General features: G+C 34.0%; 1 protein-coding gene across 13 annotated transcripts in view; it reads left to right on the forward strand.

Annotated features, from left to right (window-relative positions):
• LOC105479668 (mitogen-activated protein kinase 10) overlaps positions 1-16,912 on the forward strand; it is a 338,499-nt gene that overhangs the window by 214,340 nt on the left and 107,247 nt on the right. The window contains exon 2 of one of the 13 annotated variants that reach the window (XM_011737788.3): positions 16,477-16,566. The exons of the other annotated variants lie outside the window; for them this stretch is intronic. The gene's annotated coding sequence lies outside the window, so the exon portion shown is untranslated. The remainder of the gene's footprint in view (positions 1-16,476; positions 16,567-16,912) is intronic. 13 annotated transcript variants of the gene reach the window in all.

Below are 16,912 nucleotides of genomic sequence, written 5' to 3' on the forward strand. Positions count from 1 at the left end.
TCCTTTTCTGTGAAATTAGTGGTGCAAAGAAGAGCTCTTGGGTGTTAATAACTTGTGACCTCAAAGATAAAGGAAGGTCTACATATTGTTTTAAATGGCAGGAAAGTGTGTTTATTAGAGAAGAAATGCTGGATGTTACCAGTAGGGCGTGTGGAGAGAAAAACAGAAAGAGAGGTTCTGAGATAGAGTAAAAGAGGAGAATGAGACAGAGAGACAGAAGAAGAAAGATATTCAGAAATAGCAAGAAAGAGAGAAATAGATGACAGATACACAGCGAGGGAGAGGAAGAGAGAACACACACACAGAGAGATGTAGGAACATCAAGCGGGCAGCTGAGAGACTCCCAGAGAGAAATGGAGAGACTGAAGAGACCAGAAAGAAAAATCATAATTGTTAGACAACAATTTCGGAGGAAGCAGGGTGATACATATGGAAGTAGCTTTGAAAAGAAGCTGTAATTCTTTGTGAAACAGAAACATTGAGAAATACTATTTTTGTTTACAATAAAGTATGTTTGGTATGCTGTACAAAATTTCATCACTAATTTTCTAAAACCATCAAATAGAGATAGAAATTTGAATGGACCAAGAAGTCTTTTGACCCTTGTGCTACACAGGAAAAAGCAATTGAAAGGAAAAGTAGAAAGAATACTAGAAAAGATCACTGGACCTAGAGTAATTTTTGTAAAATTGCCACTTTTCTGCTTCTTTGTACTTTAAGGAGGATAAAACTCAATGGTAGAAGTGCTTTATCATTGATATCTTATTTGTTTGTTTGTTTGTTTTTTGGTAAACATATTACCAGGTAGGGGATAGAAACTTAGACTTAGCTACTATGTCCAATTATATAAATTGCAAATTTATCCAATTGTGTTCATAGAGTTGTAGTTATTTAACAGCTCATTATAAATTTTTAACATTTATATTCCTTTATTTTTGTCCTGAAAGCAAACATGGAGTTTCTGGATCAGTGGCAGAGTATTACTACTCAAGGCAATAATTGTATCAGTTACCCATATCTCCTTCTTCCCATTTGGTGCAGTATTATAAAAGACAGATAGTATCCTATACATGCAAAGGGATTTTTGCATTATCAGGAAGAAATTATGAATCTCAGAGTTTATATAAGGCCTTCTATACAGCTGCCACCTTGCTAGGAAGAGAGAAGGAAAGAGAGAGAGAGAGAGAGAGAGAGAAAAAGAGAGAGAGAGGGAGAGAGAGGATGAGATCTAATTTTCCTAAAGTAAGTATTCTCTGGGAGGAGAAAGAGAAAGTCCCTATTTTACAGTCATTTGGAATGGAAATATATGGCTCTGGGTTTCACCCACTTTGAAATGAAAACGAAATTTTCTCTGGAGGTCTCTCTACACTCTTTAACCTCCAAGACTTGCCCTTTAACCAGATTCTTGCTTTATTTGCTCAAAGTGCCCTGACAATGCATAACATTAAAATATCTCTGTGATGTAGGTATTGTTATTTACATTAATAATGTACAATTCCAGTCTTATAAATTAACAATATTTCTGGATTCAAATAATGTTGTAAAATTTCTATTTAAAAATCTCTTAAAATAACTGTATTACAAAAACAATTGTTTTTAGCAACCCCTACTTAACTGTAACACAAAATCTTTTAATGTTTTACTTAAATCAATTTTTAAGTGCATGTGCGGTGGCTATATACACATACTTTTTAAGTGTGCAGAAATCAAAATTACCCCCTTAAACACACCCCAAAAAAGATATTAGTAATGTGGTACCTTTTCACAAGAGTAGTGCTAACTCCTCTTGTATGCATTCAAAAAGTATTTAGCAATTTAGTTTGTAACACAATAATATCACAAACAATATGATTCATTGAAACTATGCTGTTTTCACCCTTATTCTCTAACAAGCTTAGGATCTGATAACTCTTCTCTTTGGTTATCCAAAAGCATGCCAGAGGAATTTTAGCTTTTGCCAATGTGAGAATTTTTTTCGTATAAAATATAATATATCTGGAGAATTGAAAGAATGTGCATAAATAAGATGTTGTAAAAGAAAGTCATTATTTATTTCTTGTCTATTTCCTCATATGCAATGATTTCCTTGAGATTGGGAACCACATTTCATCATATCCCATTCCATTTAATACATTTTAATGAAGCACTTAATATGTTCCAGATACTGTGTTGGTTGCTTCAGCTAATGTCATGAGCAAAAGCAGACATGATCCTCACTCTCTTTCCAAGTTTTGATCTAGTAAATAGAAGCTGGTTGTGGATATCTATATTAGAATATACTTTGAGATGTTCTAACAAAGAGACACATAGTACAGTGACTTGAACACTTCTCTCTTGAACACTCCCCTGAATTCTGAGTTCCTGCGTAGTTCCAGGGAATAGGACAATTCTGTTTCACAGAAACAAAGGAATCCTGACAGTGTTGTTCCGCCCACACGAACAAAGCCACTAGGGTCACATTCCAATTTATGGAAAGAGAAGAAAAGCAAGTGGAGAGCAAGCTGTCTTTCTATAAGGATATTGATATGGTTTAGCTGTGTCTCCACCCAAAGTCTCATCTTGAATTATAATCCCCATAATCCCCACATGTCAAGGGTGGGACCAGATGGAGGTAATTGGATCATGGTGACGTTTTCCCCCATGCTGTTCTTGTGATAGTGATTAAGTCTCAGGAGATCTGATGGTTTTATAAGCATCTGGCATTTCCTCTGCTTGCACTCACTCCGTCCTGCCACCCTATGAAGAATGTGCCTGCTTCTCATTTGCCTTCTGCCATGATCATAAGTTTCCTGAGACCTCCCCAACAATGTGGAACTGCGAGTCAATTAAACCTCTTTCCTTTATAAATTACCCAGTCTCATGAGAATGGACTAATACAGATATGACCTATAAATTGAATATTTCCCTTCTGCCCTCACCCATTGTCTTGAACCTAATCTAACTGTAAGGAAAGCTGGGAAATACATAGTTAACTGAATGCCATGTGTCTATGTAAAACTAGGGAGGTTCTTATAACCATGAGGAGGGAGAGGATGGACCTTGGGAGACCATTAGACTCTGAAATAGCAAATCTTCCATTTCTGGTAACTGATATTCAGTCTCTGTCCTTATTCATCTGACTTCGACGAATGGGCTTTGCTTCAAGTCAGTGTGGGTTTTATTTCTTGATCCTTCTAAATTTTGTCCCAGCCAGTTGCATTATATGGATTAGAGCCAATAGCTTCTCAAGAAATAAAACAATATAACATAATTTATATGACAAATGAATGAACTAGTGTCTTGCTAGAATGATGCAATCACCCTGTTTGTCTCCCTCACCCTGTTTTTCCAAGACCTATCACAGTGTCTTGAACATAAGAGATACTGGGAAAAAACAAACAAACAAACAAAAAACAAAAAACAAAAAACAAAAAAAACACCTTCACTGAATGAATGAATGATGAATGAATCCTTTAGAATATAAATGGATGGCTCTGGATTTCACCTGTTTTGAAATAAAACACGTGTCTCTCTCGCAGTCTCTCTTTATTCATTCTTTAACTTCCAAGGCTTGCCCATTAACCCAGCTCCAGTTTTCTTCATTTAGCAAACCCTACTGATGCATAAACATTAGCATACCTCTCTGAGGTAGGTATTTGCTGTGGTTTGAATATGTTGTTTCTTTTCTTTTCCCCACCAAAACTCACGTTGAAATTTGATCCCTGGTGTGTGGTTGTTGGGATGGGGGGCCTAATGGGAAGTGTTTAGGTTTTGGTGGTGGATCCCTCATTAACGTCTTGGTGCAGTTCCTGTAGTAGTGAGTGAATTTTTGCTCTTGAGAGATTGAATTAGTTCTTGCAGGAATGGATTATTTCCCAAGAAAGTGGGTTGTTATAAAGCCAGGAGACCCCTCAGGTTTCCTCCTCTTTGAACATCGTGTTCACTTTCCCTTTGATGGTCTCTGCCATGTAGTGACACAGCACAAAAACCCTTGCCACAGGCCAGGGAGAGGCCCTGGAACTTCTCAGCCTGCAGAACCATGAGCTAAATAAACTTCTTTTCAATTACCCAGTCTCAGGTGTTCTATTATAGCAACATAAAATGGACTAAGAAAGGACTATCATTCATATCAATAACGTAAAATTCTAGCCTTTAGCATATAAAGACACTTATAGGCTACATTTTAGATTTAGCCTATATATTTGCTCAGTGTGCATTTTTTAAAGTATATTCTCTATCAATAAATTCTACAGAGCTTTATTTTCTCCCATAGACTCTGTAAAATATCCAGGCCTATACCATTGTTATCCCGGGAATGACTTTTCTTTCTGTTGTAATGCTATAGCACAATGTTAATTTCTCTTTCTTGCATGTTGTAACTGATATTCTTTGCTATAAGAGAATGGTATCTTAAACTTCTTCTGGCTAGAAAGAGTAAAGTACCAGTGGTGTAGAAACTGAAGACGGAATACTCCCCTACACTGAATAAAGATGTGGACTTCATGACACAATTTCCTCAGGTTAAAAAAGCTCAGGGGGCTATCTTGGGTCATTTGAGGCATTTGCTGTATCTCTTTGTGTCTTGTTCAGCGGTTAACTATCTCATGTTCACTATAGAACTATCATTTTAATATTTTTTGTAAGATACCAGTATCATGTTTTTGTAAACTCTATCCTTTCTGTAAGGTAACAAATCATTCTGAGCTTGACTTGTATGTTGCGGTGCAAGTGAACTCTTTAGAACATGGTACAAGGCCTTTTAGAATCTAAGTCACAAATAAGCTGGATGACTTTTAACAAGTTAATTGTCTTTTTAGGCCTTAATTTACTCATGTCCAAATAAAATGAGGGTATTGGGTATTGGTTCAATGATTAGCTAAAAATTCAGTCTTGATATGTAGCTAAAAATTCAATTAAAATTTCAGTCTTGAAATTTTAGCTAAAAATTAGCTAAAAATTCCGTCTTAATATGTAGAGTATTTGCTATTTAGAGAAATGCACAATTTGCATTTCCTGCCTTTTTGAAAATTGCTGTTGACAAACACAGTGCTTTTGACACCTTGCAAAGTATTTATTGTGCATCTGGTAAGAAACTGAGCTTGGGAGCCTAGGAAGTAATTACTAAGTCTCTAGCAGCCAATAGCTGTGTGCATATGTGTGTGTGTGTGTGTGTGTGTGTGTATTTGTGCACACCTGTCTGTGCATACACATGTACGTGTAAATTGTAGCTGGTTGGAATAAGAATGCATACATAAATTTCCTTTAATTTGAATGACAAAGATAATATGTAATTTTTACCACTAAAATTAATATTTTTTCTTTTTCCTAACTTCTTATGAATTGGAAATTTTGAAATAGTTGAATGTTGTTATTGGCTTACACATCAAGTAGAAGTAACAGACTGGAAAAAGTATGTGTGGTGTGTGGCAATATGATAATGAAATAGAGGGCAGGGGTGGAGACTTTAATGCAGTTTTGCAAAATCTGTTTATTAATTGCTATTAATGGAGTTTGAGTTAGACATTTTCAATTTCTCAGATAAATTTTCAATTTCTCTGGCTGGTTAAATTAGAGGTCTATAATAAATACATAAGGTAGTTATCACACTTCTACTTTCCTTGAAAATATACATAGGAAGGAAATGGTTAATGAAATTAGAGTTACAGATACTTAATTTGGAGAGAGATTGGCTCTTCAGGGAGATGAAAGGTATCTTCAAATATTTGAAGTCACAAGTGTCAATAAATGAGTACACTTAGCTTGACTCCAGAGCACATTCACAGAATGAATAGGACTTGGATTTTGGCTCAATGTAAGAAAAGAATGTTATCAGAGTGAAAGCTGTTCCTCATGGGTTGTCTTCCTTGTGAAGGTGTAAGCAATTGGTGACGGATAGTTTTCATGCAAAAGATGGTCAGATGAACATTTCTTAGGAATATTGTACTTTACATAGAATTTCTTCATTTGGTGGAATGTTGGATTAAATGAAATCTTAAATTTTCATCCCTTTCTAAGATTACATATTTTTTCATTATGTCAGAATCATTATTTATGAACTACCAATACTTTTAAGCAAAGAATCTCTAGCCACAATGTGTCGGAGGTAGCTTGATGTTCAGATTTGGAATGGGTTATCTCCTCAACTTATTTACCACATGGTCAGTAAGGACTGACTTCATCTCAGTTGGAGCTACCAGCAAGATGTCTGGCTCAACACCCAAAGTCTGAGCCAAAAGTTCTGGCTAAGTGTGCTAGATTCATACATGTTAATACCCACAAAAAGAGCTTTTTAGAGTTCAAATTCTCCTCTAAACATAAAACTGTAGACACATTTCTTTGAGAAAGGTCAAGTAGTTTAGTTCTAGCTCTTGGTCATGCCCTGTAGACTGTTTTGGCTGTAGGCATTACAAATTTTTATGTTACAGACAGGAAAATTCGTATTATGATTGCACATTAAGCTTATAAAATTTTGGAGCTCCCTCTTTAAGGAAAATCACAAATACAAAATTCAGAATGAAAGTCAATTATTTACCTAGAATAAATACATTACAACAAATCACAAATTGTAGAAAAAGCTGATAAATACCACAGAATCATAAAATCTAAAAAAATACTTTAGTTTTCAGCTCTCTGATATCATACTCCTTTTACTATATATTTTTGGCTGCATACTCTTTTAATATGTCTCCACATGAAGATGATTTTGTAATATCATTATCTGTAGAGAAAATAGAAATTCAGTATCTTCCCTACTATGATCAATTAAAACATATCTTTTGTTATTGATAGTTTGCAAAATATTTTTTTCAATTTCACAATTCATTACTGATAATGTCATATACATGTTTAGAATTGTCAAATTTGAGGAAAACCTTCCCTAGTTTCTTTTATATATAGGCTATCATATTTGAAAAAGTCTACAGATTACTTTCTACCTTTGTACATTTCAAACTTTGTTTCTCCATCAATACCTACATACAATGTACTTGTATTATCAGGGACTCTTCATATTGTTGTATAACTTCTGGCCCTGCTCCTTCCTGTCATAAGACTGGGCACCAGGTAGGCAGGCCCACCGGTAGCAGTATTGTTAGAAATCATATCCACATTGCAAAAAATTGCAATAATTTAAGTGCGTAAGTGACTGTGAAACATATAATAATCCACTGTACCAAACAAATGTATTCCCAACTTGATTTCCCCTTAGACAAATGTCAGAACATCTGTAGCCACTCTAATTCTGCCAGATACAATGGCCATTTGATGAAAGGAAAGCTGGAATGTAAAGAGACAGTGAAAATTTAAATGGAAACAGCGTATGACTTGCTCTATTAAATATTATATTAGCGGTCTCCAATCTTTTTGGCACCAGGGATCAATTTCGTGGACCATAATTTTTCCATGGACCTGGGGCTTGGGGGGTGGTTTTGGGATGATTCAAGCACATTACATTTATTATGCACTTTATTTCTATCATTATTGCATTGTAATATATAATGACATAATTATACAACTCATCATAATGTAGAATCAGTGGGAGCCCTGAGCTTGTTTTCCTGCAGCAAGATGGTCCCATCTGGGGTTATGGGAGACAGTGACACATTATCAGATATTAGATCCTCATAAGGAGTGTGCAACCTAGATCCCTCATATGTGCAGTTCACAATAGGGTGCATGCTCCTATGAGAATCTAATGCTGGTGATGATTTCACAGGGGACAGAGCTCAGGTGGTAATATGAGTGATGGAGAATGGCTGTAAATACAGTTGAAGCTTTGCTTGCTCACCCACAGCTCACCTCCTACGGTATGGCCCAGTTGGGGACCCTTGCCTTATATTATTTATAAGTTAAAGGAATTGGAGTAGAACTTAAGATCAGAAAATATTACAGGTACATTTTTATTGAACTTCATGACAAAAATCAATTGGACTTAGCCTTAAAAATGCATTTTTATGACTATCATAGTCAATGTATAGTTTCAAAGGCACGTAACCTGTTATTCTTCAATAAGTTAAATATATTTGGTTATACGCATTTCCCAATACAAAAAAATGTGTTCAGTTTGAGTTTTCTTTTCAACGGTCGATAAAGGGCAATATAAAATCATTAGAGGAATAACTACTACAATACTCAATTTTTTAACTCAACATACATCAGTAACAAAGTTACTGAAGAATTATTTCCAAGTTTCATACATGTATCAATGATAAAATAATTAAGTTACTAACATATCAAGACCTTTATGAACTAGGTTATTAACTCATTGAGACCTTTCTGAACAAAGAATTATATCCAAGTTTCATATATGTATGAATAATTAAATAAGTAAGTTATTAACTCATTGAGAACTTTATTAACTCATTTAGACTTTATGGACTAGGACCAGCAGTATATCAGCCACTGACCAGAAGCAGAAAAGAGATGAGATAACCCTTAAAGTTAAGTTCCAGTTTCATATTCCTTTAAGTTCATATTTGATAATCTTTTCTGATCTGGCACATTGCAATTTATTTCGTGGCTTTTATTAAACATTTTGGCTGTGTTTTCTCAGTGTTTCAGAGTCCTATTTCATAATGTAAATGTAGCATTTTGATAGTCCATGTTAGCTCATCCATATAAAATGCTATTTGCATCATCTCATAAATAACATGATTTTAAAATATTTAGTGTAAAGAAGAACACTTTTTAATGTTAACATTTTATATTACTTACTGGCCTATAAACAGGATTTATGCTGAAACAATTGACTAATTGCGTTCTTGGCACAACATACTGCCAGTAATTCAATCATAGAGTCGTGGAGCCTCTTTTTTTTTCTTTTTATTTTCTATCTTGAAACTGTAATAAAGCTGTAGTTTATGAAAAAACGGGGGGAGAATTATAGTTCTTGTTGTAAAAGTACAGCAATTAGTCCAGATGCCAGGATAAATCCCTAGCTAAATAGGTCCATTCCTAACTGTGCTTTTCAGAACTGATATATTAGTCTCGAAATGCAGTTTGGGTTTTATTAAATCCTCAAGTTCAATCCCACATTCTGCAGTGATAATTCTTCATGTTTATTATTTTCTCTACTCCTCTTAAACACTTAAATTACCTGTATGCCTGTTAGCTAGATAATAAAAACAAAACAGGCAAAAACACCCACTAAGTCTTGTTTGTGCATGTTTTTCATCTATCAAAATGAAAGTCAGTCAGCCATCTCAATTCCTTGAAATTTGTTGTTTCTAGAAAAAGTGAAACATTTGATTTGATATTAGCACCTTATTTTCAGTAATTCTCCAACCACACTAGGATATACAGTCTACAATCTACCATAATTTATCTGTCCCTGACTACCCTCAGGTACCCATTTCCCTCCTTATACTGCTTAGATCTTATGCCTTATATTATGATCTATTCCATTTATAAGCTTTCACTATCTTCCCCTCTTTCTTCTTGGCAAAACTGAAATAACTGTTCAGTCCAGCTCCTCAGCACTAAAATCTATGAACAAGCCTGGAGAAACCCATTCAGATTGTATGGTCTCTTATAAATTTAATAACAACAGGAATGACTGAACCTTTATCACTGATCAGGATCTCCAGCCCATTTACATTCCTACTGCCCTAAGTGACAATTTCATTCCTTCACCTCTTCCTCAAAAGCCCAACATCTTCTTCCCCATCCTGTCTCTTCCCTGAAACTCTTGCTTCCCATTTCACAGCAAAACTAAAGTCTTTCAGAAATGAATATCCATAAGCTCTTCTCTCCCACCACATTTACCATGGACTAACATCTGAATCCCTTTAATCTACCTTCCCTGCTAATGCTATGCACAAAGTGTTTTATCCTATGTAAGCCAATCTTGCACTTGCGACTGGATCACATTTCATTTGGTTACCTCAAGAACATTTATCTAGCAATTATTCTCTTTGTCATTCTCTATATTTCCTTAAAACAAGATCCTTCTATCAGCATCTAGTATTTTCTCCTTTTGACCTAATTATTTGTTTAATTTGAATCTATTTTATTCTTCAATATGGTATAGTTCTTTGAGTACAAGAAACTTCTGCTTTGCTTGATCAGCAAGTTTTTGCTTGACTCTATAACACACGACATGGTTTATTAACATTTAAATTTAATCTCATATGAAGTTTTTTATATCATCTAAATAAAAATATCCAATAGGTAAAAAAGGATACATGCTAGAAGATCAGTAAATTGTTGTTGAATGAATGAAAAGATAGTTCACAACAACTTGAAATGAACTTAATTGTCAAAAGTGAGTTTCAGCTCAAATAAAAAGAAATGCTACGATAGAATTTCATTTCCCTGTAGCACTTAGTCAAAAGAAAAAGAGATATTATTTTTGTAATCCCAGAGGACACAGAACGTAAGTATTCAAATGGCTTCACGTATGCAGCAGTCATTGAATCTATGCATGTGCACACATTCATACACACGTTTTCATTTTTGCCAATAGCACAGAATATTGGTGAGAAGAGAATTTTTGTAATTGTTAAAGTGAGTCTTGCAGATTCTGACCTACCTCCAAACTTAAGCTGCATCACAAAAGAGTGCATAGATAAATCTCTTTTCTATCTCTATTTTTGAGCTTATTAGTATTTGCTGCCTCTTGTTCCCAAACTGAGCACACACAAAACCACAAAAGCATGTTGCATTGGGGAGGGCGGTTAAAACCAGCTGGTCAGGAAATCCATTTGGGGTCAGTAAGTTGGTTGCTAATGACACCAACCAACAGGAAAAAGGTAGAGAGTACAAGAGCAGGACATGCATTTAGGAGTAAAATCAATACTCGTATTTGATTGGTGTGATACTTTTTAGATAATTGTGCAAAGAAATCCCAATATGTAGTCTCAAAGTGCCAATCTTCAATCTTGGTTTAAAACACTTAGATAAATATTAATAGGTTATGTGAGAAGACTACTATATGGACCAAATCTTGTCTGGACAATCTTCATGTTTATTTAAAACAAACAAAAACCAACTAACAATTGCAGAGTGTATTAGCCTTTTATCTGGTTTTACCACGTTTCTCAAACACATTGGTCTTATCAAAAATAATTTCGTGACTTTTTTATGCTTTTGGCTTTTAGTATTGTCTGGAAGCTCAATTTTTGTTTCTTTTACAAGCACAAGGATGCTTATATAAAGTTTCAATAGAAGAAAATTCTACCATGCACTAATTGTTTTGTGAGCACATTATTTAACCACCATGGGACTCAGTTTCCTTATCTCTACTTGTTTGTCAAATATCTGTAAAAATACAGCAAATTAATGTTAATATCTGTCCAGAAAGTAAGTCTAACTTCTAGTTATTAACATGAAATTATTTTTCTATCATCAACTCTTTCAATTACCTAAATAAATATTATTTAAGTCTTTGTTGACCAAGTGAATAAATGAACAAATTAACTGTAAAATTAGAATCAGAAAGGCATATAGGAATTTTCTTGTTTACATTATTCATTATAATAAGAATGATACTGCCATCTTAGTGGAATAGCTGGCAAATATTTTTAGCTTTTGCTTTAATAATAAGTTTAAAATGTTGAAAATTCTAATAACCTTAGAAAACCAAAGGAAAATTAATAGTTGTCATGCATCACAGCAAGTGATGTCAGTTATATCTTAAATTTTCCAAAATGTGTTGTGCTCCTATATATTTATAATAAAATATTTACTTCTTATTTCTAAATAATTTCAAACTTCTGGAAAAATTGCAAACATAGTAAAACGGACTACAACAAGATTATGATTTTATTAGTCCGTTCTCATACTGTTAAAAAAGTCATACCCAAGACTTGGTAACTTTACAAAGGAAAGAGATTTAATTGGCTCACAGCTCACGATGGCTGGGGAGGCCTCAGGAAAATTACAATCATGGCAGAAGGTGAAGAAAACATGTCCTTTTTCACATGGTGGCAGAAAGGAGAAGAATGAGAGCCCAGCAAAGTGGGAAGCCCCTTATAAAACCATCAGATCTCATGAGAACTAACTCACTATCATGATAACAAGATGGGGGGAACCACCCCACGATTAAATTACCTCCACCTGGTCCCTCCCAGGACACGTGGGGATTATGGAAATTACAATTCAGGGTGAGATTTGGGTGGGGACACAGACAAACCACATCAATAGTAATACTTATTTCATATGGTTTTAGTGAGACTCAAGTTACTCATGTATGTAAAGTATTAAGAACTTTAGAAACAAATGTTGGGAGCAAAAGTGCTTAGAATTAAAAAAATATTATTCATTATTATTAAGTCTTGATTTTGTCACTTGACCAACAGAAGTACCTATCTTATAGGACTATTGGATGCATAAAACTTAGAAACCCATGGTTTTTCTAGTCTAAGCTAATGACAGCCTGTGCTATATATAATAATAAAACTTACTGAAATAAATCTAATTCAAATGCCTAAGATTATTTGAGTAACACTACAATAAAATAAAAAATTCCTACATGTAGTTTTTTAAAACCTAGAGTCAACAATTATATCTGGTCTTTACATTTTAGGCTTCCCTAAGTTTCACATTGATAGCGATCAATGTGAGGGTAAGTTTAGTTCATCTCTGCTAAAATGAATGCAGTAAATTATTTGATATTTGGAAAACATTTACTGGTGGAAGAAAATGCAGTTACACTGCCATTATATAGAATAAACTATATAATAAAAATTTTGGTAAAAAGAACAGAGTCTATTTGTTAATCTCACACTTTTCAGACTGGAGTCTTTGTGCCTCATGGTGAGGGCCAGGCAAGGAGGTTGCAGGTACAATGAGCCAGGAGTAGTCAAAGCCACAGGAGACAACATGGCAAGCCTTCCTGAAATCCAAATTTTAGGAGAAGATGACGTGTGATGGGGAAATGAGATTTTATATTAAAACAAACATATCCTAATTATATACATATTTAATTCCATATATATGGAATTAAAATACACATTTTTACAGAATTTTAAAGTATGAAAAATATTTAAACCCTATTTGAGTCATGTTCATAAAAATCTAAGGACTATATATTCACTCTCCTCTGCTGTTAGGAGTACATCAATCATCAATTAGTTTACTTGTGTAACAATTGTTTATTTAAGGCTAACTATATGCCAGACACTGTACTATGCTCTCAATGCAAAAGTGAGCAATACAGATGTGGTCCCTGCCCTTGTGGGGCTTACAGTCAAGTAGTAGGATGCTTTTTTTTTGTTTTATAATTAAGCTAACTCAATTCTCCTAACAACTTTATGAGGTGAATTCTATTAGTTATTTTACTGATGTTGTGTTACTTAAGACATAACATTGCCTTAAATACAACAAGCAGGATTCTCAAACACAAAATAATGTGCAGAGATAGTCTAATTTAGATGAGATTTTATGAGGATGATGAGGTATGGATTGGAGAAAAGCAAGGGTTAATGCAGAGACCATATAAGAGGCAGTTTCTGGTGTAACACATGGTGATGGAAATAGAGTTAGAGTGAAGTTGATCAATTTGAAAATATACACTGGAGGTACAAATAGGCCTTCTTTATGGATTGGATATGGGGAAATCAGAATGAGGAAAATAAAAATGACTTCCCATCTTGAACAAATGGGTATTTGAACAATAGATTGGAGGCGAGTGATTTAAGGTTAAAGAGAAATCAGTTTGGGGCATACTAATTTTAAGATATTTCTAAGACATCCAATTAGAGGTATTTAGTTGTATATATAAATATGTGTACTTATACAGTTATATACAATACAGTATGTTAGGACCTTTGGGAAAAATATCTTAGCTCGAGGTAAAATCTTGGCATCTTGAGTAACACAGCATTAAATTAATATATGCTTGCTTAGATTACTTGAACTTTTGTCCTTTATTTTATCCAGTGCCCTTTTTCTAACATATTTAATGCTTTGCAAATAAACATTTGGCAATAGTGAATATAATTTCATGCAACAAACATGGAGGGGATACAGAGCTAAGTCCCTCAGGATTTCAGCCATTAAGTAGCACAACTTTGAGCATGACAAAAATGTTATAAAATATAATAGATGACAAGTATATCATAATAATGGTACAAATAAACTGCTACAAAAGTAGAATACAATTTATAAATGTCAGCCTGGATAGCGATTGAGTATGGGAAGTAAAACAAGAAAAGATAAAGAGTAGACAAAGAGGGATAGAGCAGTAACAAAGGAAGGAAGTCCAGGGCTTCCTTCCTTTGTTAAATACATTTTCCAGAGGCAAGAGATGTTAGGAGTCATGCATAGTTGGCAGTGCTGCATCAGTTGTCAGACTAGTGGAGGACAGTCATAAAGTCAGAGACACTGTGCTGGGGCAGGCTTTAAGGAAGGAAAAGTAGGCCCATGGGCTGGGCAATGAAGTTTATTTCTATCATAATTATATGTCCTGCATGTAGGAATCATTTCTAATTCCTATGGGTCACTTAATGAAGCTCATCAATTTTACAGGCCTCAAGAAATAATACCAATGTGTGAGCCAAAGAAGGCATCTTAATGTCTTTAGGTCATTAATTTTAGACATAGCACGTTCTTTACTACAAGGCCACTTTGAGAGTCACTGTGTCGCTGTTGGGCTTCTCGCACAAATAAAGTTAACATAATATACTCAATGAACTCTTTCGCTCCTTAGCTTACTCCAACATCTTCCAGACACTGATGCTCATCCAAGTTGTCATGTGGATTTATAAGAAGAATCTTGTTCAGATAAAATAACTAAACATAAATCATACTTTAAATTTTATTGCCACGAAATGACCAAAGGTAGGAATGTAGCAGTAACCCTGGAAGAGCAGTTCCTTGGTTCTGACTCTTTTGTCTTGGGGGAGTGACATGTAAAAGCCTCTTCAACCAGAAGCACATTGCCCTTGAGCAGCAGGAGAGCATATCACTTACATCTAATAGGGAATATTTTGTCAATGAAAATACATGCTAAAGGATATTATATTGATGGTCATAAAAATGTTATTAGAAATTGTTTCAAACAAACATTTTAAAAAATGAAAATAAAAATACAGTTAATATTTCATAACTTATATGAATTTCCTAAATGTTGTTCAATGAGAAAAATAATTACTCTTGGTACATCTCATGTATATTAATCTGCTGAAATTTCTGATATTTTTCTGAAGTCAACTTTTTAATATGAATTTATTATTCTTAAGTTTTTATTTTTATTTTTTATTTTTATTTTATTATTTATTTTTTTTTTTTTGGAGACGGAGTCTCGCTCTGTCGCCCAGGCTGGAGTGCAGTGGCCGGATCTCAGCTCACTGCAAGCTCCGCCTCCCGGGTCTACGCCATTCTCCTGCCTCAGCCTCCCGAGTAGCTGGGACTACAGGCGCCCACCACCTCGCCCGGCTAGTTTTTTGTATTTTTTAGTAGAGACGGGGTTTCACTGTGCTAGCCAGGATGGTCTCGATCTCCTGACCTCGTGATCCTCCCGTCTCGGCCTCCCAAAGTGCTGGGATTACAGGCTTGAGCCACCGCGCCCGGCCTATTCTTAAGTTTTAATGAAACTTCTGGGAATCTTAAAAATTGCTTGTTATGGTTAATTTGAAATATTGACACATTTAATATATATATAACAATATTTTTAATTGAAAAATGTCCTCAAAAGGGGCTTAGGTGTCTGTTAAGAACAAATTTTGCTAAATTGAAAATACTCTTTTTGTTAATTGAAAATATTCTTAATTCGAATGTATTTTTGAATTGTAATGTAAAAGTGTTTGAGTTCAAGGTTTTTCACAGACACTGAGTTTTCCCCCCTTCATTTAGAGTTCCGTTATCCAAGAAATAATTTCATAATACCATACTTGTCAAATAGATTGCCTGAATTTATGGCTTTTTTAATGGTTTGCCAAATTTAGATGCTGAAAAATTATAGGTCTTTAAAATCATATTTCAATCCTGCACAGAATATAAATGTTTGGAAATTAGAAATTACACCAGGTCCCACATAGAATATAAAAAGATCATAAAATTCAGAACTTTATCGAAAGACTGTTCTTACAAATTAAGATATTCTAAAATATAATTATGGAATTTCAAAATTAAATCTTATCCTCTCTTTGAGAATGCATTATTTCATTTGATGTGTTCAGTTAATTTCTTGCCTTAGTCCATTTCAGCACATTCTTGTGGGCTTCAAGTTGCAAGTTTTGTTTATAATAATAGCTATTCCTTAAAAGTTTCAAGAGCTGAATTTTGGGATGCTCCAGTTATGAAATACTATGATTAAACATTTCCAAGTAATTTTGCAAAAAAAAAAGCACCCAAAGTTTAGAGGACTTATTTATGAAAAGTTATTTTTCGATCATAAGCATTAGAAATGCCAAGAAAATATGCTGATTGCCATATTAAAGTGTTTTTATTTTTTTAAATTCAATATCAGCTTTGTCTCCAAAATTTTGTAAGAAAGTGATTCTAATTATAAAAATATTTAAAAATCTTGTCACATTTGTCTTCTATTTTGATTTGTAGAATATTGCAATTTATTTGGACCCAGTGTGAATTATATTTGCACCACAACAAATTCAGAGTCCATTTCTACTCCATAGATTTCTTATTGTGGTAAGAATACTGTTTTTAGTGTAATTATGTTCAGCAAAAATTTCTTTGTGTGTTATCACTGAAAAAATAAGTAATCTATCTTCAATGCCAACATTTTAACTAAAACTATGATAGTTTTTACACTGTTGTCAGATTTTAAACTTTGATAGAATGACCTTCCATAGCTTTATTTTGAATAATTGAATTGGATTAAAAAATCAAACTAGTATTGAAGTATATTAATTTTATGTTTGAGGCATATGATAAAATGAAATAAAGTAGCCATAACTTAAATGTTAATAAAATTATTTTCTGCTAATAGAGGGAGCACATTAACAACTGTTGTTTAACTTATGGTACATATATT

The sequence above is a fragment of the Macaca nemestrina genome, chromosome 3, assembly GCF_043159975.1.
Source record: "Macaca nemestrina isolate mMacNem1 chromosome 3, mMacNem.hap1, whole genome shotgun sequence".
Taxonomy (NCBI): Eukaryota; Metazoa; Chordata; class Mammalia; order Primates; family Cercopithecidae; genus Macaca; species Macaca nemestrina.